Below are 27,330 nucleotides of genomic sequence, written 5' to 3'. Positions count from 1 at the left end.
AGCGTTTTTGTACAACTTCATATAAATCGCTGTAACTTTTGATAGAAGACTCAGACAAACATGTTTATGGCTTTATCTTATAGAACTCAAGGTCCCCGTGCTGGGCAAACAGGATTTGCAGCTGTTGGAGCTAAGATTTTCAAGTTATACACATAATGAAAACCTATACTTTGTTTCGGTCGAGTTCCCCATTCAAATGCATGTAACAGTGAGAAACGCACTGTCTTGGCGAAAGAAAGCGTTTTTGAACAACTTCATATAAATAGCTGTAACTTTTGATAGAAGACTCAGACAAACATGTTTATGGCTTTATCTTATAGAACTCAAGGTCCCCGTGCTGGGAAAACAGGATTTGCAGCTGTTTGAGCTAAGATTTCCAAGTTATACACATAATGAAAACCTATACTTTGTTTCGGTCGAGTTCCCCATTCAAATGCATGTAACAGTGAGAAACGCACTGTCTTGGCGAAAGAAAGCGTTTTTGTACAACTTCATATAAATAGCTGTAACTTTTGATAGAAGACTCGGATACACATGTTTATGGCTTTATCTTATAGAACTCAAGGTCCCCGTGCTGGGAAAACAGGATTTGCAGCTGTTGGAGCTAAGATTTCCAAGTTATACACATAATGAAAACCTATACTTTGTTTCGGTCGAGTTCCCCATTCAAATGCATGTAACAGTGAGAAACGCACTATCTTGGCGAAAGAAAGCGTTTTTGAACAACTTCATATAAATAGCTGTAACTTTTGATAGAAGACTCAGACAAACATGTTTATGGCTTTATCTTATAGAACTCAAGGTCCCCGTGCTGGGAAAACAGGATTTGCAGCTGTTGGAGCTAAGATTTTCAAGTTATACACATAATGAAAACCTATACTTTGTTTCGGTCGAGTTCCCCATTCAAATGCATGTAACAGTGAGAAACGCACTGTCTTGGCGAAATAAACTGTTTTTGAACATCTTCATATAAATAGCTGTAACTTTTGATAGAAGACTCAGACAAACATGTTTATGGCTTTATCTTATAGAACTCAAAGATCCCGTGCTGGAAAACAGGTTTTGCAGCTGTTTGAGCTAAGATTTCCAAGTTATACACATAATGAAAACCTATACTTTGTTTCGGTCGAGTTCCCCATTCAAATGCATGTAACAGTGAGAAACGCACTGTCTTGGCGAAAGAAAGCGTTTTTGAACAACTTCATATAAATAGCTGTAACTTTTGATAGAAGACTCAGACAAACATGTTTATGGCTTTATCTTATAGAACTCAAGGTCCCCGTGCTGGGCAAACAGGATTTGCAGCTGTTGGAGCTAAGATTTCCAAGTTATACACATAATGAAAACCTATACTTTGTTTCGGTCGAGTTCCCCATTCAAATGCATGTAACAGTGAGAAACGCACTGTCTTGGCGAAATAAAGCGTTTTTGAACAACTTCATATAAATAGCTGTAACTTTTGATAGAAGACTCAGACAAACATGTTTATGGCTTTATCTTATAGAACTCAAGGTCCCCGTGCTGGGAAAACAGGATTTGCAGCTGTTTGAGCTAAGATTTCCAAGTTATACACATAATGAAAACCTATACTTTGTTTCGGTCGAGTTCCCCATTCAAATGCATGTAACAGTGAGAAACGCACTGTCTTGGCGAAAGAAAGCGTTTTTGTACAACTTCATATAAATAGCTGTAACTTTTGATAGAAGACTCAGACAAACATGTTTATGGCTTTATCTTATAGAACTCAAGGTCCCCGTGCTGGGCAAACAGGATTTGCAGCTGTTGGAGCTAAGATTTTCAAGTTATACACATAATGAAAACCTATACTTTGTTTCGGTCGAGTTCCCCATTCAAATGCATGTAACAGTGAGAAACGCACAGTCTTGGCGAAATAAAGCGTTTTTGTACAACTTCATATAAATCGCTGTAACTTTTGATAGAAGACTCAGACAAACATGTTTATGGCTTTATCTTATAGAACTCAAGGTCCCCGTGCTGGGCAAACAGGATTTGCAGCTGTTTGAACTAAGATTTCCAAGTTATACACATAATGAAAACCTATACTTTGTTTCGGTCGAGTTCCCCATTCAAATGCATGTAACAGTGAGAAACGCACTGTCTTGGCGAAATAAAGCGTTTTTGTACAACTTCATATAAATCGCTGTAACTTTTGATAGAAGACTCAGACAAACATGTTTATGGCTTTATCTTATAGAACTCAAGGTCCCCGTGCTGGGCAAACAGGATTTGCAGCTGTTGGAGCTAAGATTTTCAAGTTATACACATAATGAAAACCTATACTTTGTTTCGGTCGAGTTCCCCATTCAAATGCATGTAACAGTGAGAAACGCACTGTCTTGGCGAAAGAAAGCGTTTTTGAACAACTTCATATAAATAGCTGTAACTTTTGATAGAAGACTCAGACAAACATGTTTATGGCTTTATCTTATAGAACTCAAGGATCCCGTGCTGGAAAACACGTTTTGCAGCTGTTTGAGCTAAGATTTCCAAGTTATACACATAATGAAAACCTATACTTTGTTTCGGTCGAGTTCCCCATTCAAATGCATGTAACAGTGAGAAACGCACTGTCTTGGCGAAAGAAAGCGTTTTTGTACAACTTCATATAAATAGCTGTAACTTTTGATAGAAGACTCAGACAAACATGTTTATGGCTTTATCTTATAGAACTCAAGGTCCCCGTGCTGGGCAAACAGGATTTGCAGCTGTTGGAGCTAAGATTTTCAAGTTATACACATAATGAAAACCTATACTTTGTTTCGGTCGAGTTCCCCATTCAAATGCATGTAACAGTGAGAAACGCACAGTCTTGGCGAAATAAAGCGTTTTTGTACAACTTCATATAAATCGCTGTAACTTTTGATAGAAGACTCAGACAAACATGTTTATGGCTTTATCTTATAGAACTCAAGGTCCCCGTGCTGGGCAAACAGGATTTGCAGCTGTTTGAACTAAGATTTCCAAGTTATACACATAATGAAAACCTATACTTTGTTTCAGTCGAGTTCCCCATTCAAATGCATGTAACAGTGAGAAACGCACTGTCTTGGCGAAATAAAGCGTTTTTGTACAACTTCATATAAATCGCTGTAACTTTTGATAGAAGACTCAGACAAACATGTTTATGGCTTTATCTTATAGAACTCAAGGTCCCTGTGCTGGGCAAACAGGATTTGCAGCTGTTGGAGCTAAGATTTTCAAGTTATACACATAATGAAAACCTATACTTTGTTTCGGTCGAGTTCCCCATTCAAATGCATGTAACAGTGAGAAACGCACTGTCTTGGCGAAAGAAAGCGTTTTTGAACAACTTCATATAAATAGCTGTAACTTTTGATAGAAGACTCAGACAAACATGTTTATGGCTTTATCTTATAGAACTCAAGGTCCCCGTGCTGGGAAAACAGGATTTGCAGCTGTTTGAGCTAAGATTTCCAAGTTATACACATAATGAAAACCTATACTTTGTTTCGGTCGAGTTCCCCATTCAAATGCATGTAACAGTGAGAAACGCACTGTCTTGGCGAAAGAAAGCGTTTTTGTACAACTTCATATAAATCGCTGTAACTTTTGATAGAAGACTCGGATACACATGTTTATGGCTTTATCTTATAGAACTCAAGGTCCCCGTGCTGGGAAAACAGGATTTGCAGCTGTTGGAGCTAAGATTTTCAAGTTATACACATAATGAAAACCTATACTTTGTTTCGGTCGAGTTCCCCATTCAAATGCATGTAACAGTGAGAAACGCACTATCTTGGCGAAAGAAAGCGTTTTTGAACAACTTCATATAAATAGCTGTAACTTTTGATAGAAGACTCAGACAAACATGTTTATGGCTTTATCTTATAGAACTCAAGGTCCCCGTGCTGGGAAAACAGGATTTGCAGCTGTTGGAGCTAAGATTTTCAAGTTATACACATAATGAAAACCTATACTTTGTTTCGGTCGAGTTCCCCATTCAAATGCATGTAACAGTGAGAAACGCACTGTCTTGGCGAAAGAAAGCGTTTTTGAACATCTTCATATAAATAGCTGTAACTTTTGATAGAAGACTCAGACAAACATGTTTATGGCTTTATCTTATAGAACTCAAAGATCCCGTGCTGGAAAACAGGTTTTGCAGCTGTTTGAGCTAAGATTTCCAAGTTATACACATAATGAAAACCTATACTTTGTTTCGGTCGAGTTCCCCATTCAAATGCATGTAACAGTGAGAAACGCACAGTCTTGGCGAAAGAAAGCGTTTTTGTACAACTTCATATAAATCGCTGTAACTTTTGATAGAAGACTCGGATACACATGTTTATGGCTTTATCTTATAGAACTCAAGGTCCCCGTGCTGGGAAAACAGGATTTGCAGCTGTTGGAGCTAAGATTTTCAAGTTATACACATAATGAAAACCTATACTTTGTTTCGGTCGAGTTCCCCATTCAAATGCATGTAACAGTGAGAAACGCACTATCTTGGCGAAAGAAAGCGTTTTTGAACAACTTCATATAAATAGCTGTAACTTTTGATAGAAGACTCAGACAAACATGTTTATGGCTTTATCTTATAGAACTCAAGGTCCCCGTGCTGGGAAAACAGGATTTGCAGCTGTTGGAGCTAAGATTTTCAAGTTATACACATAATGAAAACCTATACTTTGTTTCGGTCGAGTTCCCCATTCAAATGCATGTAACAGTGAGAAACGCACTGTCTTGGCGAAAGAAAGCGTTTTTGAACATCTTCATATAAATAGCTGTAACTTTTGATAGAAGACTCAGACAAACATGTTTATGGCTTTATCTTATAGAACTCAAAGATCCCGTGCTGGAAAACAGGTTTTGCAGCTGTTTGAGCTAAGATTTCCAAGTTATACACATAATGAAAACCTATACTTTGTTTCGGTCGAGTTCCCCATTCAAATGCATGTAACAGTGAGAAACGCACAGTCTTGGCGAAATAAAGCGTTTTTGTACAACTTCATATAAATCGCTGTAACTTTTGATAGAAGACTCAGACAAACATGTTTATGGCTTTATCTTATAGAACTCAAGGTCCCCGTGCTGGGCAAACAGGATTTGCAGCTGTTTGAACTAAGATTTCCAAGTTATACACATAATGAAAACCTATACTTTGTTTCGGTCGAGTTCCCCATTCAAATGCATGTAACAGTGAGAAACGCACTGTCTTGGCGAAATAAAGCGTTTTTGTACAACTTCATATAAATCGCTGTAACTTTTGATAGAAGACTCAGACAAACATGTTTATGGCTTTATCTTATAGAACTCAAGGTCCCCGTGCTGGGCAAACAGGATTTGCAGCTGTTGGAGCTAAGATTTTCAAGTTATACACATAATGAAAACCTATACTTTGTTTCGGTCGAGTTCCCCATTCAAATGCATGTAACAGTGAGAAACGCACTGTCTTGGCGAAAGAAAGCGTTTTTGAACAACTTCATATAAATAGCTGTAACTTTTGATAGAAGACTCAGACAAACATGTTTATGGCTTTATCTTATAGAACTCAAGGTCCCCGTGCTGGGAAAACAGGATTTGCAGCTGTTTGAGCTAAGATTTCCAAGTTATACACATAATGAAAACCTATACTTTGTTTCGGTCGAGTTCCCCATTCAAATGCATGTAACAGTGAGAAACGCACTGTCTTGGCGAAATAAAGCGTTTTTGTACAACTTCATATAAATAGCTGTAACTTTTGATAGAAGACTCGGATACACATGTTTATGGCTTTATCTTATAGAACTCAAGGTCCCCGTGCTGGGCAAACAGGATTTGCAGCTGTTGGAGCTAAGATTTTCAAGTTATACACATAATGAAAACCTATACTTTGTTTCGGTCGAGTTCCCCATTCAAATGCATGTAACAGTGAGAAACGCACAGTCTTGGCGAAATAAAGCGTTTTTGTACAACTTCATATAAATCGCTGTAACTTTTGATAGAAGACTCAGACAAACATGTTTATGGCTTTATCTTATAGAACTCAAGGTCCCCGTGCTGGGCAAACAGGATTTGCAGCTGTTTGAACTAAGATTTCCAAGTTATACACATAATGAAAACCTATACTTTGTTTCGGTCGAGTTCCCCATTCAAATGCATGTAACAGTGAGAAACGCACTGTCTTGGCGAAATAAAGCGTTTTTGTACAACTTCATATAAATCGCTGTAACTTTTGATAGAAGACTCAGACAAACATGTTTATGGCTTTATCTTATAGAACTCAAGGTCCCCGTGCTGGGCAAACAGGATTTGCAGCTGTTGGAGCTAAGATTTTCAAGTTATACACATAATGAAAACCTATACTTTGTTTCGGTCGAGTTCCCCATTCAAATGCATGTAACAGTGAGAAACGCACTGTCTTGGCGAAAGAAAGCGTTTTTGAACAACTTCATATAAATAGCTGTAACTTTTGATAGAAGACTCAGACAAACATGTTTATGGCTTTATCTTATAGAACTCAAGGATCCCGTGCTGGAAAACACGTTTTGCAGCTGTTGGAGCTAAGATTTCCAAGTTATACACATAATGAAAACCTATACTTTGTTTCGGTCGAGTTCCCCATTCAAATGCATGTAACAGTGAGAAACGCACTGTCTTGGCGAAAGAAAGCGTTTTTGTACAACTTCATATAAATAGCTGTAACTTTTGATAGAAGACTCAGACAAACATGTTTATGGCTTTATCTTATAGAACTCAAGGTCCCCGTGCTGGGCAAACAGGATTTGCAGCTGTTGGAGCTAAGATTTTCAAGTTATACACATAATGAAAACCTATACTTTGTTTCGGTCGAGTTCCCCATTCAAATGCATGTAACAGTGAGAAACGCACTGTCTTGGCGAAATAAAGCGTTTTTGTACAACTTCATATAAATCGCTGTAACTTTTGATAGAAGACTCAGACAAACATGTTTATGGCTTTATCTTATAGAACTCAAGGTCCCCGTGCTGGGCAAACAGGATTTGCAGCTGTTGGAGCTAAGATTTTCAAGTTATACACATAATGAAAACCTATACTTTGTTTCGGTCGAGTTCCCCATTCAAATGCATGTAACAGTGAGAAACGCACTGTCTTGGCGAAAGAAAGCGTTTTTGAACAACTTCATATAAATAGCTGTAACTTTTGATAGAAGACTCAGACAAACATGTTTATGGCTTTATCTTATAGAACTCAAGGATCCCGTGCTGGAAAACACGTTTTGCAGCTGTTTGAGCTAAGATTTCCAAGTTATACACATAATGAAAACCTATACTTTGTTTCGGTCGAGTTCCCCATTCAAATGCATGTAACAGTGAGAAACGCACTGTCTTGGCGAAAGAAAGCGTTTTTGTACAACTTCATATAAATAGCTGTAACTTTTGATAGAAGACTCAGACAAACATGTTTATGGCTTTATCTTATAGAACTCAAGGTCCCCGTGCTGGGCAAACAGGATTTGCAGCTGTTGGAGCTAAGATTTTCAAGTTATACACATAATGAAAACCTATACTTTGTTTCGGTCGAGTTCCCCATTCAAATGCATGTAACAGTGAGAAACGCACAGTCTTGGCGAAATAAAGCGTTTTTGTACAACTTCATATAAATCGCTGTAACTTTTGATAGAAGACTCAGACAAACATGTTTATGGCTTTATCTTATAGAACTCAAGGTCCCCGTGCTGGGCAAACAGGATTTGCAGCTGTTTGAACTAAGATTTCCAAGTTATACACATAATGAAAACCTATACTTTGTTTCGGTCGAGTTCCCCATTCAAATGCATGTAACAGTGAGAAACGCACTGTCTTGGCGAAATAAAGCGTTTTTGTACAACTTCATATAAATCGCTGTAACTTTTGATAGAAGACTCAGACAAACATGTTTATGGCTTTATCTTATAGAACTCAAGGTCCCCGTGCTGGGCAAACAGGATTTGCAGCTGTTGGAGCTAAGATTTTCAAGTTATACACATAATGAAAACCTATACTTTGTTTCGGTCGAGTTCCCCATTCAAATGCATGTAACAGTGAGAAACGCACTGTCTTGGCGAAAGAAAGCGTTTTTGAACAACTTCATATAAATAGCTGTAACTTTTGATAGAAGACTCAGACAAACATGTTTATGGCTTTATCTTATAGAACTCAAGGTCCCCGTGCTGGGAAAACAGGATTTGCAGCTGTTTGAGCTAAGATTTCCAAGTTATACACATAATGAAAACCTATACTTTGTTTCGGTCGAGTTCCCCATTCAAATGCATGTAACAGTGAGAAACGCACTGTCTTGGCGAAAGAAAGCGTTTTTGTACAACTTCATATAAATCGCTGTAACTTTTGATAGAAGACTCGGATACACATGTTTATGGCTTTATCTTATAGAACTCAAGGTCCCCGTGCTGGGAAAACAGGATTTGCAGCTGTTGGAGCTAAGATTTTCAAGTTATACACATAATGAAAACCTATACTTTGTTTCGGTCGAGTTCCCCATTCAAATGCATGTAACAGTGAGAAACGCACTATCTTGGCGAAAGAAAGCGTTTTTGAACAACTTCATATAAATAGCTGTAACTTTTGATAGAAGACTCAGACAAACATGTTTATGGCTTTATCTTATAGAACTCAAGGTCCCCGTGCTGGGAAAACAGGATTTGCAGCTGTTGGAGCTAAGATTTTCAAGTTATACACATAATGAAAACCTATACTTTGTTTCGGTCGAGTTCCCCATTCAAATGCATGTAACAGTGAGAAACGCACTGTCTTGGCGAAAGAAAGCGTTTTTGAACATCTTCATATAAATAGCTGTAACTTTTGATAGAAGACTCAGACAAACATGTTTATGGCTTTATCTTATAGAACTCAAAGATCCCGTGCTGGAAAACAGGTTTTGCAGCTGTTTGAGCTAAGATTTCCAAGTTATACACATAATGAAAACCTATACTTTGTTTCGGTCGAGTTCCCCATTCAAATGCATGTAACAGTGAGAAACGCACAGTCTTGGCGAAATAAAGCGTTTTTGTACAACTTCATATAAATCGCTGTAACTTTTGATAGAAGACTCAGACAAACATGTTTATGGCTTTATCTTATAGAACTCAAGGTCCCCGTGCTGGGCAAACAGGATTTGCAGCTGTTTGAACTAAGATTTCCAAGTTATACACATAATGAAAACCTATACTTTGTTTCGGTCGAGTTCCCCATTCAAATGCATGTAACAGTGAGAAACGCACTGTCTTGGCGAAATAAAGCGTTTTTGTACAACTTCATATAAATCGCTGTAACTTTTGATAGAAGACTCAGACAAACATGTTTATGGCTTTATCTTATAGAACTCAAGGTCCCCGTGCTGGGCAAACAGGATTTGCAGCTGTTGGAGCTAAGATTTTCAAGTTATACACATAATGAAAACCTATACTTTGTTTCGGTCGAGTTCCCCATTCAAATGCATGTAACAGTGAGAAACGCACTGTCTTGGCGAAAGAAAGCGTTTTTGAACAACTTCATATAAATAGCTGTAACTTTTGATAGAAGACTCAGACAAACATGTTTATGGCTTTATCTTATAGAACTCAAGGTCCCCGTGCTGGGAAAACAGGATTTGCAGCTGTTTGAGCTAAGATTTCCAAGTTATACACATAATGAAAACCTATACTTTGTTTCGGTCGAGTTCCCCATTCAAATGCATGTAACAGTGAGAAACGCACTGTCTTGGCGAAATAAAGCGTTTTTGTACAACTTCATATAAATAGCTGTAACTTTTGATAGAAGACTCGGATACACATGTTTATGGCTTTATCTTATAGAACTCAAGGTCCCCGTGCTGGGCAAACAGGATTTGCAGCTGTTGGAGCTAAGATTTTCAAGTTATACACATAATGAAAACCTATACTTTGTTTCGGTCGAGTTCCCCATTCAAATGCATGTAACAGTGAGAAACGCACTGTCTTGGCGAAAGAAAGCGTTTTTGAACAACTTCATATAAATAGCTGTAACTTTTGATAGAAGACTCAGACAAACATGTTTATGGCTTTATCTTATAGAACTCAAGGATCCCGTGCTGGAAAACAGGTTTTGCAGCTGTTTGAGCTAAGATTTCCAAGTTATACACATAATGAAAACCTATACTTTGTTTCGGTCGAGTTCCCCATTCAAATGCATGTAACAGTGAGAAACGCACTGTCTTGGCGAAAGAAAGCGTTTTTGTACAACTTCATATAAATAGCTGTAACTTTTGATAGAAGACTCAGACAAACATGTTTATGGCTTTATCTTATAGAACTCAAGGTCCCCCTGCTGGGCAAACAGGATTTGCAGCTGTTGGAGCTAAGATTTTCAAGTTATACACATAATGAAAACCTATACTTTGTTTCGGTCGAGTTCCCCATTCAAATGCATGTAACAGTGAGAAACGCACAGTCTTGGCGAAATAAAGCGTTTTTGTACAACTTCATATAAATCGCTGTAACTTTTGATAGAAGACTCAGACAAACATGTTTATGGCTTTATCTTATAGAACTCAAGGTCCCCGTGCTGGGCAAACAGGATTTGCAGCTGTTTGAACTAAGATTTCCAAGTTATACACATAATGAAAACCTATACTTTGTTTCGGTCGAGTTCCCCATTCAAATGCATGTAACAGTGAGAAACGCACTGTCTTGGCGAAATAAAGCGTTTTTGTACAACTTCATATAAATCGCTGTAACTTTTGATAGAAGACTCAGACAAACATGTTTATGGCTTTATCTTATAGAACTCAAGGTCCCCGTGCTGGGCAAACAGGATTTGCAGCTGTTGGAGCTAAGATTTTCAAGTTATACACATAATGAAAACCTATACTTTGTTTCGGTCGAGTTCCCCATTCAAATGCATGTAACAGTGAGAAACGCACTGTCTTGGCGAAAGAAAGCGTTTTTGAACAACTTCATATAAATAGCTGTAACTTTTGATAGAAGACTCAGACAAACATGTTTATGGCTTTATCTTATAGAACTCAAGGTCCCCGTGCTGGGAAAACAGGATTTGCAGCTGTTTGAGCTAAGATTTCCAAGTTATACACATAATGAAAACCTATACTTTGTTTCGGTCGAGTTCCCCATTCAAATGCATGTAACAGTGAGAAACGCACTGTCTTGGCGAAATAAAGCGTTTTTGTACAACTTCATATAAATAGCTGTAACTTTTGATAGAAGACTCGGATACACATGTTTATGGCTTTATCTTATAGAACTCAAGGTCCCCGTGCTGGGCAAACAGGATTTGCAGCTGTTGGAGCTAAGATTTTCAAGTTATACACATAATGAAAACCTATACTTTGTTTCGGTCGAGTTCCCCATTCAAATGCATGTAACAGTGAGAAACGCACTGTCTTGGCGAAATAAAGCGTTTTTGTACAACTTCATATAAATCGCTGTAACTTTTGATAGAAGACTCAGACAAACATGTTTATGGCTTTATCTTATAGAACTCAAGGTCCCCGTGCTGGGCAAACAGGATTTGCAGCTGTTGGAGCTAAGATTTTCAAGTTATACACATAATGAAAACCTATACTTTGTTTCGGTCGAGTTCCCCATTCAAATGCATGTAACAGTGAGAAACGCACTGTCTTGGCGAAAGAAAGCGTTTTTGAACAACTTCATATAAATAGCTGTAACTTTTGATAGAAGACTCAGACAAACATGTTTATGGCTTTATCTTATAGAACTCAAGGTCCCCGTGCTGGGAAAACAGGATTTGCAGCTGTTTGAGCTAAGATTTCCAAGTTATACACATAATGAAAACCTATACTTTGTTTCGGTCGAGTTCCCCATTCAAATGCATGTAACAGTGAGAAACGCACTGTCTTGGCGAAATAAAGCGTTTTTGTACAACTTCATATAAATAGCTGTAACTTTTGATAGAAGACTCGGATACACATGTTTATGGCTTTATCTTATAGAACTCAAGGTCCCCGTGCTGGGCAAACAGGATTTGCAGCTGTTGGAGCTAAGATTTTCAAGTTATACACATAATGAAAACCTATACTTTGTTTCGGTCGAGTTCCCCATTCAAATGCATGTAACAGTGAGAAACGCACTGTCTTGGCGAAAGAAAGCGTTTTTGAACAACTTCATATAAATAGCTGTAACTTTTGATAGAAGACTCAGACAAACATGTTTATGGCTTTATCTTATAGAACTCAAGGATCCCGTGCTGGAAAACAGGTTTTGCAGCTGTTTGAGCTAAGATTTCCAAGTTATACACATAATGAAAACCTATACTTTGTTTCGGTCGAGTTCCCCATTCAAATGCATGTAACAGTGAGAAACGCACTGTCTTGGCGAAAGAAAGCGTTTTTGTACAACTTCATATAAATAGCTGTAACTTTTGATAGAAGACTCAGACAAACATGTTTATGGCTTTATCTTATAGAACTCAAGGTCCCCCTGCTGGGCAAACAGGATTTGCAGCTGTTGGAGCTAAGATTTTCAAGTTATACACATAATGAAAACCTATACTTTGTTTCGGTCGAGTTCCCCATTCAAATGCATGTAACAGTGAGAAACGCACAGTCTTGGCGAAATAAAGCGTTTTTGTACAACTTCATATAAATCGCTGTAACTTTTGATAGAAGACTCAGACAAACATGTTTATGGCTTTATCTTATAGAACTCAAGGTCCCCGTGCTGGGCAAACAGGATTTGCAGCTGTTTGAACTAAGATTTCCAAGTTATACACATAATGAAAACCTATACTTTGTTTCGGTCGAGTTCCCCATTCAAATGCATGTAACAGTGAGAAACGCACTGTCTTGGCGAAATAAAGCGTTTTTGTACAACTTCATATAAATCGCTGTAACTTTTGATAGAAGACTCAGACAAACATGTTTATGGCTTTATCTTATAGAACTCAAGGTCCCCGTGCTGGGCAAACAGGATTTGCAGCTGTTGGAGCTAAGATTTTCAAGTTATACACATAATGAAAACCTATACTTTGTTTCGGTCGAGTTCCCCATTCAAATGCATGTAACAGTGAGAAACGCACTGTCTTGGCGAAAGAAAGCGTTTTTGAACAACTTCATATAAATAGCTGTAACTTTTGATAGAAGACTCAGACAAACATGTTTATGGCTTTATCTTATAGAACTCAAGGATCCCGTGCTGGAAAACAGGTTTTGCAGCTGTTTGAGCTAAGATTTCCAAGTTATACACATAATGAAAACCTATACTTTGTTTCGGTCGAGTTCCCCATTCAAATGCATGTAACAGTGAGAAACGCACTGTCTTGGCGAAAGAAAGCGTTTTTGTACAACTTCATATAAATAGCTGTAACTTTTGATAGAAGACTCAGACAAACATGTTTATGGCTTTATCTTATAGAACTCAAGGTCCCCGTGCTGGGCAAACAGGATTTGCAGCTGTTGGAGCTAAGATTTTCAAGTTATACACATAATGAAAACCTATACTTTGTTTCGGTCGAGTTCCCCATTCAAATGCATGTAACAGTGAGAAACGCACTGTCTTGGCGAAATAAAGCGTTTTTGTACAACTTCATATAAATCGCTGTAACTTTTGATAGAAGACTCAGACAAACATGTTTATGGCTTTCTCTTATAGAACTCAAGGTCCCCGTGCTGGGCAAACAGGATTTGCAGCTGTTGGAGCTAAGATTTTCAAGTTATACACATAATGAAAACCTATACTTTGTTTCGGTCGAGTTCCCCATTCAAATGCATGTAACAGTGAGAAACGCACTGTCTTGGCGAAAGAAAGCGTTTTTGTACAACTTCATATAAATCGCTGTAACTTTTGATAGAAGACTCAGACAAACATGTTTATGGCTTTATCTTATAGAACTCAAGGTCCCCGTGCTGGGCAAACAGGATTTGCAGCTGTTTGAACTAAGATTTCCAAGTTATACACATAATGAAAACCTATACTTTGTTTCGGTCGAGTTCCCCATTCAAATGCATGTAACAGTGAGAAACGCACTGTCTTGGCGAAAGAAAGCGTTTTTGTACAACTTCATATAAATAGCTGTAACTTTTGATAGAAGACTCGGATACACATGTTTATGGCTTTATCTTATAGAACTCAAGGTCCCCGTGCTGGGCAAACAGGATTTGCAGCTGTTGGAGCTAAGATTTTCAAGTTATACACATAATGAAAACCTATACTTTGTTTCGGTCGAGTTCCCCATTCAAATGCATGTAACAGTGAGAAACGCACTGTCTTGGCGAAAGAAAGCGTTTTTGAACAACTTCATATAAATAGCTGTAACTTTTGATAGAAGACTCAGACAAACATGTTTATGGCTTTATCTTATAGAACTCAAGGATCCCGTGCTGGAAAACAGGTTTTGCAGCTGTTTGAGCTAAGATTTCCAAGTTATACACATAATGAAAACCTATACTTTGTTTCGGTCGAGTTCCCCATTCAAATGCATGTAACAGTGAGAAACGCACTGTCTTGGCGAAAGAAAGCGTTTTTGTACAACTTCATATAAATAGCTGTAACTTTTGATAGAAGACTCAGACAAACATGTTTATGGCTTTATCTTATAGAACTCAATATCCCCGTGCTGGGCAAACAGGTTTTGCAGCCGTTTGAGCTAAGATTTTAAAATTATTCACATAATGAAAACCTATACTTTGTCTCAGGCGAGTTTCCCATTCAAATGCATGTAACAGTGAGAAACGCATTGTCTTGGCGAAATAAAGCGTTTTTGAACAACTTCATATAAATCGCTGTAACTTTTGATAGAAGACTCAGACAAACATGTTTATGGCTTTATCTTATAGAACTCAAGGTCCCCGTGCTGGGCAAACAGGATTTGCAGCTGTTGGAGCTAAGATTTTCAAGTTATACACATAATGAAAACCTATACTTTGTTTCGGTCGAGTTCCCCATTCAAATGCATGTAACAGTGAGAAACGCACTGTCTTGGCGAAATAAAGCGTTTTTGTACAACTTCATATAAATCGCTGTAACTTTTGATAGAAGACTCAGACAAACATGTTTATGGCTTTCTCTTATAGAACTCAAGGTCCCCGTGCTGGGCAAACAGGATTTGCAGCTGTTGGAGCTAAGATTTTCAAGTTATACACATAATGAAAACCTATACTTTGTTTCGGTCGAGTTCCCCATTCAAATGCATGTAACAGTGAGAAACGCACTGTCTTGGCGAAAGAAAGCGTTTTTGTACAACTTCATATAAATCGCTGTAACTTTTGATAGAAGACTCAGACAAACATGTTTATGGCTTTATCTTATAGAACTCAAGGTCCCCGTGCTGGGCAAACAGGATTTGCAGCTGTTTGAACTAAGATTTCCAAGTTATACACATAATGAAAACCTATACTTTGTTTCGGTCGAGTTCCCCATTCAAATGCATGTAACAGTGAGAAACGCACTGTCTTGGCGAAAGAAAGCGTTTTTGTACAACTTCATATAAATAGCTGTAACTTTTGATAGAAGACTCGGATACACATGTTTATGGCTTTATCTTATAGAACTCAAGGTCCCCGTGCTGGGCAAACAGGATTTGCAGCTGTTTGAGCTAAGATTTCCAAGTTATACACATAATGAAAACCTATACTTTGTTTCGGTCGAGTTCCCCATTCAAATGCATGTAACAGTGAGAAACGCACTGTCTTGGCGAAATAAAGCGTTTTTGTACAACTTCATATAAATCGCTGTAACTTTTGATAGAAGACTCAGACAAACATGTTTATGGCTTTCTCTTATAGAACTCAAGGTCCCCGTGCTGGGCAAACAGGATTTGCAGCTGTTGGAGCTAAGATTTTCAAGTTATACACATAATGAAAACCTATACTTTGTTTCGGTCGAGTTCCCCATTCAAATGCATGTAACAGTGAGAAACGCACTGTCTTGGCGAAAGAAAGCGTTTTTGTACAACTTCATATAAATCGCTGTAACTTTTGATAGAAGACTCAGACAAACATGTTTATGGCTTTATCTTATAGAACTCAAGGTCCCCGTGCTGGGCAAACAGGATTTGCAGCTGTTTGAACTAAGATTTCCAAGTTATACACATAATGAAAACCTATACTTTGTTTCGGTCGAGTTCCCCATTCAAATGCATGTAACAGTGAGAAACGCACTGTCTTGGCGAAAGAAAGCGTTTTTGTACAACTTCATATAAATAGCTGTAACTTTTGATAGAAGACTCGGATACACATGTTTATGGCTTTATCTTATAGAACTCAAGGTCCCCGTGCTGGGCAAACAGGATTTGCAGCTGTTTGAGCTAAGATTTCCAAGTTATACACATAATGAAAACCTATACTTTGTTTCGGTCGAGTTCCCCATTCAAATGCATGTAACAGTGAGAAACGCACTGTCTTGGCGAAAGAAAGCGTTTTTGTACAACTTCATATAAATAGCTGTAACTTTTGATAGAAGACTCAGACAAACATGTTTATGGCTTTATCTTATAGAACTCAAGGTCCCCCTGCTGGGCAAACAGGATTTGCAGCTGTTGGAGCTAAGATTTTCAAGTTATACACATAATGAAAACCTATACTTTGTTTCGGTCGAGTTCCCCATTCAAATGCATGTAACAGTGAGAAACGCACAGTCTTGGCGAAATAAAGCGTTTTTGTACAACTTCATATAAATCGCTGTAACTTTTGATAGAAGACTCAGACAAACATGTTTATGGCTTTATCTTATAGAACTCAAGGTCCCCGTGCTGGGCAAACAGGATTTGCAGCTGTTTGAAATAAGATTTCCAAGTTATACACATAATGAAAACCTATACTTTGTTTCGGTCGAGTTCCCCATTCAAATGCATGTAACAGTGAGAAACGCACTGTCTTGGCGAAATAAAGCGTTTTTGTACAACTTCATATAAATCGCTGTAACTTTTGATAGAAGACTCAGACAAACATGTTTATGGCTTTATCTTATAGAACTCAAGGTCCCCGTGCTGGGCAAACAGGATTTGCAGCTGTTGGAGCTAAGATTTTCAAGTTATACACATAATGAAAACCTATACTTTGTTTCGGTCGAGTTCCCCATTCAAATGCATGTAACAGTGAGAAACGCACTGTCTTGGCGAAAGAAAGCGTTTTTGTACAACTTCATATAAATAGCTGTAACTTTTGATAGAAGACTCAGACAAACATGTTTATGGCTTTATCTTATAGAACTCAAGGTCCCCCTGCTGGGCAAACAGGATTTGCAGCTGTTGGAGCTAAGATTTTCAAGTTATACACATAATGAAAACCTATACTTTGTTTCGGTCGAGTTCCCCATTCAAATGCATGTAACAGTGAGAAACGCACAGTCTTGGCGAAATAAAGCGTTTTTGTACAACTTCATATAAATCGCTGTAACTTTTGATAGAAGACTCAGACAAACATGTTTATGGCTTTATCTTATAGAACTCAAGGTCCCCGTGCTGGGCAAACAGGATTTGCAGCTGTTTGAACTAAGATTTCCAAGTTATACACATAATGAAAACCTATACTTTGTTTCGGTCGAGTTCCCCATTCAAATGCATGTAACAGTGAGAAACGCACTGTCTTGGCGAAATAAAGCGTTTTTGTACAACTTCATATAAATCGCTGTAACTTTTGATAGAAGACTCAGACAAACATGTTTATGGCTTTATCTTATAGAACTCAAGGTCCCCGTGCTGGGCAAACAGGATTTGCAGCTGTTGGAGCTAAGATTTTCAAGTTATACACATAATGAAAACCTATACTTTGTTTCGGTCGAGTTCCCCATTCAAATGCATGTAACAGTGAGAAACGCACTATCTTGGCGAAAGAAAGCGTTTTTGAACAACTTCATATAAATAGCTGTAACTTTTGATAGAAGACTCAGACAAACATGTTTATGGCTTTATCTTATAGAACTCAAGGTCCCCGTGCTGGGAAAACAGGATTTGCAGCTGTTTGAGCTAAGATTTCCAAGTTATACACATAATGAAAACCTATACTTTGTTTCGGTCGAGTTCCCCATTCAAATGCATGTAACAGTGAGAAACGCACTGTCTTGGCGAAAGAAAGCGTTTTTGTACAACTTCATATAAATAGCTGTAACTTTTGATAGAAGACTCAGACAAACATGTTTATGGCTTTATCTTATAGAAATCAAGGTCCCCGTGCTGGGCAAACAGGATTTGCAGCTGTTTGAACTAAGATTTCCAAGTTATACACATAATGAAAACCTATACTTTGTTTCGGTCGAGTTCCCCATTCAAATGCATGTAACAGTGAGAAACGCACTGTCTTGGCGAAATAAAGCGTTTTTGTACAACTTCATATAAATCGCTGTAACTTTTGATAGAAGACTCAGACAAACATGTTTATGGCTTTATCTTATAGAACTCAAGGTCCCCGTGCTGGGCAAACAGGATTTGCAGCTGTTGGAGCTAAGATTTTCAAGTTATACACATAATGAAAACCTATACTTTGTTTCGGTCGAGTTCCCCATTCAAATGCATGTAACAGTGAGAAACGCACTGTCTTGGCGAAAGAAAGCGTTTTTGAACAACTTCATATAAATAGCTGTAACTTTTGATAGAAGACTCAGACAAACATGTTTATGGCTTTATCTTATAGAACTCAAGGATCCCGTGCTGGAAAACAGGATTTGCAGCTGTTTGAGCTAAGATTTCCAAGTTATACACATAATGAAAACCTATACTTTGTTTCGGTCGAGTTCCCCATTCAAATGCATGTAACAGTGAGAAACGCACTGTCTTGGCGAAAGAAAGCGTTTTTGTACAACTTCATATAAATAGCTGTAACTTTTGATAGAAGACTCGGATACACATGTTTATGGCTTTATCTTATAGAACTCAAGGTCCCCGTGCTGGGAAAACAGGATTTGCAGCTGTTGGAGCTAAGATTTTCAAGTTATACACATAATGAAAACCTATACTTTGTTTCGGTCGAGTTCCCCATTCAAATGCATGTAACAGTGAGAAACGCACTATCTTGGCGAAAGAAAGCGTTTTTGAACAACTTCATATAAATAGCTGTAACTTTTGATAGAAGACTCAGACAAACATGTTTATGGCTTTATCTTATAGAACTCAAGGTCCCCGTGCTGGGAAAACAGGATTTGCAGCTGTTGGAGCTAAGATTTTCAAGTTATACACATAATGAAAACCTATACTTTGTTTCGGGCGAGTTCCCCATTCAAATGCATGTAACAGTGAGAAACGCACTGTCTTGGCGAAAGAAAGCGTTTTTGAACATCTTCATATAAATAGCTGTAACTTTTGATAGAAGACTCAGACAAACATGTTTATGGCTTTATCTTATAGAACTCAAGGATCCCGTGCTGGAAAACAGGTTTTGCAGCTGTTTGAGCTAAGATTTCCAAGTTATACACATAATGAAAACCTATACTTTGTTTCGGTCGAGTTCCCCATTCAAATGCATGTAACAGTGAGAAACGCACTGTCTTGGCGAAAGAAAGCGTTTTTGTACAACTTCATATAAATAGCTGTAACTTTTGATAGAAGACTCAGACAAACATGTTTATGGCTTTATCTTATAGAACTCAATATCCCCGTGCTGGGCAAACAGGTTTTGCAGCCGTTTGAGCTAAGATTTTAAAATTATTCACATAATGAAAACCTATACTTTGTCTCAGGCGAGTTTCCCATTCAAATGCATGTAACAGTGAGAAACGCATTGTCTTGGCGAAATAAAGCGTTTTTGAACAACTTCATATAAATCGCTGTAACTTTTGATAGAAGACTCAGACAAACATGTTTATGGCTTTATCTTATAGAACTCAAGGTCCCCGTGCTGGGCAAACAGGATTTGCAGCTGTTGGAGCTAAGATTTTCAAGTTATACACATAATGAAAACCTATACTTTGTTTCGGTCGAGTTCCCCATTCAAATGCATGTAACAGTGAGAAACGCACTGTCTTGGCGAAATAAAGCGTTTTTGTACAACTTCATATAAATCGCTGTAACTTTTGATAGAAGACTCAGACAAACATGTTTATGGCTTTCTCTTATAGAACTCAAGGTCCCCGTGCTGGGCAAACAGGATTTGCAGCTGTTGGAGCTAAGATTTTCAAGTTATACACATAATGAAAACCTATACTTTGTTTCGGTCGAGTTCCCCATTCAAATGCATGTAACAGTGAGAAACGCACTGTCTTGGCGAAAGAAAGCGTTTTTGTACAACTTCATATAAATCGCTGTAACTTTTGATAGAAGACTCAGACAAACATGTTTATGGCTTTATCTTATAGAACTCAAGGTCCCCGTGCTGGGCAAACAGGATTTGCAGCTGTTTGAACTAAGATTTCCAAGTTATACACATAATGAAAACCTATACTTTGTTTCGGTCGAGTTCCCCATTCAAATGCATGTAACAGTGAGAAACGCACTGTCTTGGCGAAAGAAAGCGTTTTTGTACAACTTCATATAAATAGCTGTAACTTTTGATAGAAGACTCGGATACACATGTTTATGGCTTTATCTTATAGAACTCAAGGTCCCCGTGCTGGGCAAACAGGATTTGCAGCTGTTTGAGCTAAGATTTCCAAGTTATACACATAATGAAAACCTATACTTTGTTTCGGTCGAGTTCCCCATTCAAATGCATGTAACAGTGAGAAACGCACTGTCTTGGCGAAATAAAGCGTTTTTGTACAACTTCATATAAATCGCTGTAACTTTTGATAGAAGACTCAGACAAACATGTTTATGGCTTTCTCTTATAGAACTCAAGGTCCCCGTGCTGGGCAAACAGGATTTGCAGCTGTTGGAGCTAAGATTTTCAAGTTATACACATAATGAAAACCTATACTTTGTTTCGGTCGAGTTCCCCATTCAAATGCATGTAACAGTGAGAAACGCACTGTCTTGGCGAAAGAAAGCGTTTTTGTACAACTTCATATAAATCGCTGTAACTTTTGATAGAAGACTCAGACAAACATGTTTATGGCTTTATCTTATAGAACTCAAGGTCCCCGTGCTGGGCAAACAGGATTTGCAGCTGTTTGAACTAAGATTTCCAAGTTATACACATAATGAAAACCTATACTTTGTTTCGGTCGAGTTCCCCATTCAAATGCATGTAACAGTGAGAAACGCACTGTCTTGGCGAAAGAAAGCGTTTTTGTACAACTTCATATAAATAGCTGTAACTTTTGATAGAAGACTCGGATACACATGTTTATGGCTTTATCTTATAGAACTCAAGGTCCCCGTGCTGGGCAAACAGGATTTGCAGCTGTTTGAGCTAAGATTTCCAAGTTATACACATAATGAAAACCTATACTTTGTTTCGGTCGAGTTCCCCATTCAAATGCATGTAACAGTGAGAAACGCACTGTCTTGGCGAAAGAAAGCGTTTTTGTACAACTTCATATAAATAGCTGTAACTTTTGATAGAAGACTCAGACAAACATGTTTATGGCTTTATCTTATAGAACTCAAGGTCCCCCTGCTGGGCAAACAGGATTTGCAGCTGTTGGAGCTAAGATTTTCAAGTTATACACATAATGAAAACCTATACTTTGTTTCGGTCGAGTTCCCCATTCAAATGCATGTAACAGTGAGAAACGCACAGTCTTGGCGAAATAAAGCGTTTTTGTACAACTTCATATAAATCGCTGTAACTTTTGATAGAAGACTCAGACAAACATGTTTATGGCTTTATCTTATAGAACTCAAGGTCCCCGTGCTGGGCAAACAGGATTTGCAGCTGTTTGAACTAAGATTTCCAAGTTATACACATAATGAAAACCTATACTTTGTTTCGGTCGAGTTCCCCATTCAAATGCATGTAACAGTGAGAAACGCACTGTCTTGGCGAAATAAAGCGTTTTTGTACAACTTCATATAAATCGCTGTAACTTTTGATAGAAGACTCAGACAAACATGTTTATGGCTTTATCTTATAGAACTCAAGGTCCCCGTGCTGGGCAAACAGGATTTGCAGCTGTTGGAGCTAAGATTTTCAAGTTATACACATAATGAAAACCTATACTTTGTTTCGGTCGAGTTCCCCATTCAAATGCATGTAACAGTGAGAAACGCACTATCTTGGCGAAAGAAAGCGTTTTTGAACAACTTCATATAAATAGCTGTAACTTTTGATAGAAGACTCAGACAAACATGTTTATGGCTTTATCTTATAGAACTCAAGGTCCCCGTGCTGGGAAAACAGGATTTGCAGCTGTTTGAGCTAAGATTTCCAAGTTATACACATAATGAAAACCTATACTTTGTTTCGGTCGAGTTCCCCATTCAAATGCATGTAACAGTGAGAAACGCACTGTCTTGGCGAAAGAAAGCGTTTTTGTACAACTTCATATAAATAGCTGTAACTTTTGATAGAAGACTCAGACAAACATGTTTATGGCTTTATCTTATAGAAATCAAGGTCCCCGTGCTGGGCAAACAGGATTTGCAGCTGTTTGAACTAAGATTTCCAAGTTATACACATAATGAAAACCTATACTTTGTTTCGGTCGAGTTCCCCATTCAAATGCATGTAACAGTGAGAAACGCACTGTCTTGGCGAAATAAAGCGTTTTTGTACAACTTCATATAAATCGCTGTAACTTTTGATAGAAGACTCAGACAAACATGTTTATGGCTTTATCTTATAGAACTCAAGGTCCCCGTGCTGGGCAAACAGGATTTGCAGCTGTTGGAGCTAAGATTTTCAAGTTATACACATAATGAAAACCTATACTTTGTTTCGGTCGAGTTCCCCATTCAAATGCATGTAACAGTGAGAAACGCACTGTCTTGGCGAAAGAAAGCGTTTTTGAACAACTTCATATAAATAGCTGTAACTTTTGATAGAAGACTCAGACAAACATGTTTATGGCTTTATCTTATAGAACTCAAGGATCCCGTGCTGGAAAACAGGTTTTGCAGCTGTTTGAGCTAAGATTTCCAAGTTATACACATAATGAAAACCTATACTTTGTTTCGGTCGAGTTCCCCATTCAAATGCATGTAACAGTGAGAAACGCACTGTCTTGGCGAAAGAAAGCGTTTTTGTACAACTTCATATAAATAGCTGTAACTTTTGATAGAAGACTCAGACAAACATGTTTATGGCTTTATCTTATAGAACTCAAGGTCCCCCTGCTGGGCAAACAGGATTTGCAGCTGTTGGAGCTAAGATTTTCAAGTTATACACATAATGAAAACCTATACTTTGTTTCGGTCGAGTTCCCCATTCAAATGCATGTAACAGTGAGAAACGCACAGTCTTGGCGAAATAAAGCGTTTTTGTACAACTTCATATAAATCGCTGTAACTTTTGATAGAAGACTCAGACAAACATGTTTATGGCTTTATCTTATAGAACTCAAGGTCCCCGTGCTGGGCAAACAGGATTTGCAGCTGTTTGAACTAAGATTTCCAAGTTATACACATAATGAAAACCTATACTTTGTTTCGGTCGAGTTCCCCATTCAAATGCATGTAACAGTGAGAAACGCACTGTCTTGGCGAAATAAAGCGTTTTTGTACAACTTCATATAAATCGCTGTAACTTTTGATAGAAGACTCAGACAAACATGTTTATGGCTTTATCTTATAGAACTCAAGGTCCCCGTGCTGGGCAAACAGGATTTGCAGCTGTTGGAGCTAAGATTTTCAAGTTATACACATAATGAAAACCTATACTTTGTTTCGGTCGAGTTCCCCATTCAAATGCATGTAACAGTGAGAAACGCACTATCTTGGCGAAAGAAAGCGTTTTTGAACAACTTCATATAAATAGCTGTAACTTTTGATAGAAGACTCAGACAAACATGTTTATGGCTTTATCTTATAGAACTCAAGGTCCCCGTGCTGGGAAAACAGGATTTGCAGCTGTTTGAGCTAAGATTTCCAAGTTATACACATAATGAAAACCTATACTTTGTTTCGGTCGAGTTCCCCATTCAAATGCATGTAACAGTGAGAAACGCACTGTCTTGGCGAAAGAAAGCGTTTTTGTACAACTTCATATAAATAGCTGTAACTTTTGATAGAAGACTCAGATAAACATGTTTATGGCTTTATCTTATAGAACTCACGGTCCCCGTGCTGGGAAAACAGGATTTGCAGCTGTTGGAGCTAAGATTTCCAAGTTATACACATAATGAAAACCTATACTTTGTTTCGGTCGAGTTCCCCATTCAAATGCATGTAACAGTAAGAAACGCACTGTCTTGGCGAAAGAAAGCGTTTTTGAACAACTTCATATAAATAGCTGTAACTTTTGATAGAAGACTCAGACAAACATGTTTATGGCTTTATCTTATAGAACTCAAGGTCCCCGTGCTGGGAAAACAGGATTTGCAGCTGTTTGAGCTAAGATTTCCAAGTTATACACATAATGAAAACCTATACTTTGTTTCGGTCGAGTTCCCCATTCAAATGCATGTAACAGTGAGAAACGCACTGTCTTGGCGAAAGAAAGCGTTTTTGTACAACTTCATATAAATAGCTGTAACTTTTGATAGAAGACTCAGACAAACATGTTTATGGCTTTATCTTATAGAACTCACGGTTCCCGTGCTGGGAAAACAGGATTTGCAGCTGTTGGAGCTAAGATTTTCAAGTTATACACATAATGAAAACCTATACTTTGTTTCGGTCGAGTTCCCCATTCAAATGCATGTAACAGTGAGAAACGCACTGTCTTGGCGAAATAAAGCGTTTTTGTACAACTTCATATAAATCGCTGTAACTTTTGATAGAAGACTCAGACAAACATGTTTATGGCTTTATCTTATAGAACTCAAGGTCCCCGTGCTGGGAAAACAGGATTTGCAGCTGTTTGAGCTAAGATTTCCAAGTTATACACATAATGAAAACCTATACTTTGTTTCGGTCGAGTTCCCCATTCAAATGCATGTAACAGTGAGAAACGCACTGTCTTGGCGAAAGAAAGCGTTTTTGTACAACTTCATATAAATAGCTGTAACTTTTGATAGAAGACTCGGATACACATGTTTATGGCTTTATCTTATAGAACTCAAGGTCCCCGTGCTGGGAAAACAGGATTTGCAGCTGTTGGAGCTAAGATTTTCAAGTTATACACATAATGAAAACCTATACTTTGTTTCGGTCGAGTTCCCCATTCAAATGCATGTAACAGTGAGAAACGCACTATCTTGGCGAAAGAAAGCGTTTTTGAACAACTTCATATAAATAGCTGTAACTTTTGATAGAAGACTCAGACAAACATGTTTATGGCTTTATCTTATAGAACTCAAGGTCCCCGTGCTGGGAAAACAGGATTTGCAGCTGTTGGAGCTAAGATTTTCAAGTTATACACATAATGAAAACCTATACTTTGTTTCGGGCGAGTTCCCCATTCAAATGCATGTAACAGTGAGAAACGCACTGTCTTGGCGAAAGAAAGCGTTTTTGAACATCTTCATATAAATAGCTGTAACTTTTGATAGAAGACTCAGACAAACATGTTTATGGCTTTATCTTATAGAACTCAAGGATCCCGTGCTGGAAAACAGGTTTTGCAGCTGTTTGAGCTAAGATTTCCAAGTTATACACATAATGAAAACCTATACTTTGTTTCGGTCGAGTTCCCCATTCAAATGCATGTAACAGTGAGAAACGCACTGTCTTGGCGAAAGAAAGCGTTTTTGTACAACTTCATATAAATAGCTGTAACTTTTGATAGAAGACTCAGACAAACATGTTTATGGCTTTATCTTATAGAACTCAAGGTCCCCGTGCTGGGCAAACAGGATTTGCAGCTGTTGGAGCTAAGATTTTCAAGTTATACACATAATGAAAACCTATACTTTGTTTCGGTCGAGTTCCCCATTCAAATGCATGTAACAGTGAGAAACGCACAGTCTTGGCGAAATAAAGCGTTTTTGTACAACTTCATATAAATCGCTGTAACTTTTGATAGAAGACTCAGACAAACATGTTTATGGCTTTATCTTATAGAACTCAAGGTCCCCGTGCTGGGCAAACAGGATTTGCAGCTGTTTGAACTAAGATTTCCAAGTTATACACATAATGAAAACCTATACTTTGTTTCGGTCGAGTTCCCCATTCAAATGCATGTAACAGTGAGAAACGCACTGTCTTGGCGAAATAAAGCGTTTTTGTACAACTTCATATAAATCGCTGTAACTTTTGATAGAAGACTCAGACAAACATGTTTATGGCTTTATCTTATAGAATTCAAGGTCCCCGTGCTGGGCAAACAGGATTTGCAGCTGTTGGAGCTAAGATTTTCAAGTTATACACATAATGAAAACCTATACTTTGTTTCGGTCGAGTTCCCCATTCAAATGCATGTAACAGTGAGAAACGCACTGTCTTGGCGAAAGAAAGCGTTTTTGAACAACTTCATATAAATAGCTGTAACTTTTGATAGAAGACTCAGACAAACATGTTTATGGCTTTATCTTATAGAACTCAAGGTCCCCGTGCTGGGAAAACAGGATTTGCAGCTGTTTGAGCTAAGATTTCCAAGTTATACACATAATGAAAACCTATACTTTGTTTCGGTCGAGTTCCCCATTCAAATGCATGTAACAGTGAGAAACGCACTGTCTTGGCGAAAGAAAGCGTTTTTGTACAACTTCATATAAATAGCTGTAACTTTTGATAGAAGACTCAGACAAACATGTTTATGGCTTTATCTTATAGAACTCACGGTCCCCGTGCTGGGAAAACAGGATTTGCAGCTGTTGGAGCTAAGATTTTCAAGTTATATACATAATGAAAACCTATACTTTGTTTCGGTCGAGTTCCCCATTCAAATGCATGTAACAGTGAGAAACGCACAGTCTTGGCGAAATAAAGCGTTTTTGTACAACTTCATATAAATCGCTGTAACTTTTGATAGAAGACTCAGACAAACATGTTTATGGCTTTATCTTATAGAACTCAAGGTCCCCGTGCTGGGCAAACAGGATTTGCAGCTGTTTGAACTAAGATTTCCAAGTTATACACATAATGAAAACCTATACTTTGTTTCGGTCGAGTTCCCCATTCAAATGCATGTAACAGTGAGAAACGCACTGTCTTGGCGAAATAAAGCGTTTTTGTACAACTTCATATAAATAGCTGTAACTTTTGATAGAAGACTCAGACAAACATGTTTATGGCTTTATCTTATAGAACTCAAGGTCCCCGTGCTGGGAAAACAGGATTTGCAGCTGTTTGAGCTAAGATTTCCAAGTTATACACATAATGAAAACCTATACTTTGTTTCGGTCGAGTTCCCCATTCAAATGCATGTAACAGTGAGAAACGCACTGTCTTGGCGAAAGAAAGCGTTTTTGTACAACTTCATATAAATAGCTGTAACTTTTGATAGAAGACTCAGATAAACATGTTTATGGCTTTATCTTATAGAACTCAC

The sequence above is a fragment of the Aulonocara sp. 'chitande type north' Nkhata Bay genome, linkage group LG17 (genome assembly GCF_057382095.1).
Source record: "Aulonocara sp. 'chitande type north' Nkhata Bay isolate Kocher_YH1m ecotype deep benthic linkage group LG17, A_spYH_male_GT1.1, whole genome shotgun sequence".
Lineage (NCBI taxonomy): Eukaryota > Metazoa > Chordata > Actinopteri > Cichliformes > Cichlidae > Aulonocara > Aulonocara sp. 'chitande type north' Nkhata Bay.
The sequence above is the reverse complement of the archived record's forward strand: the minus strand, read 5'-3'. Positions refer to the sequence as shown.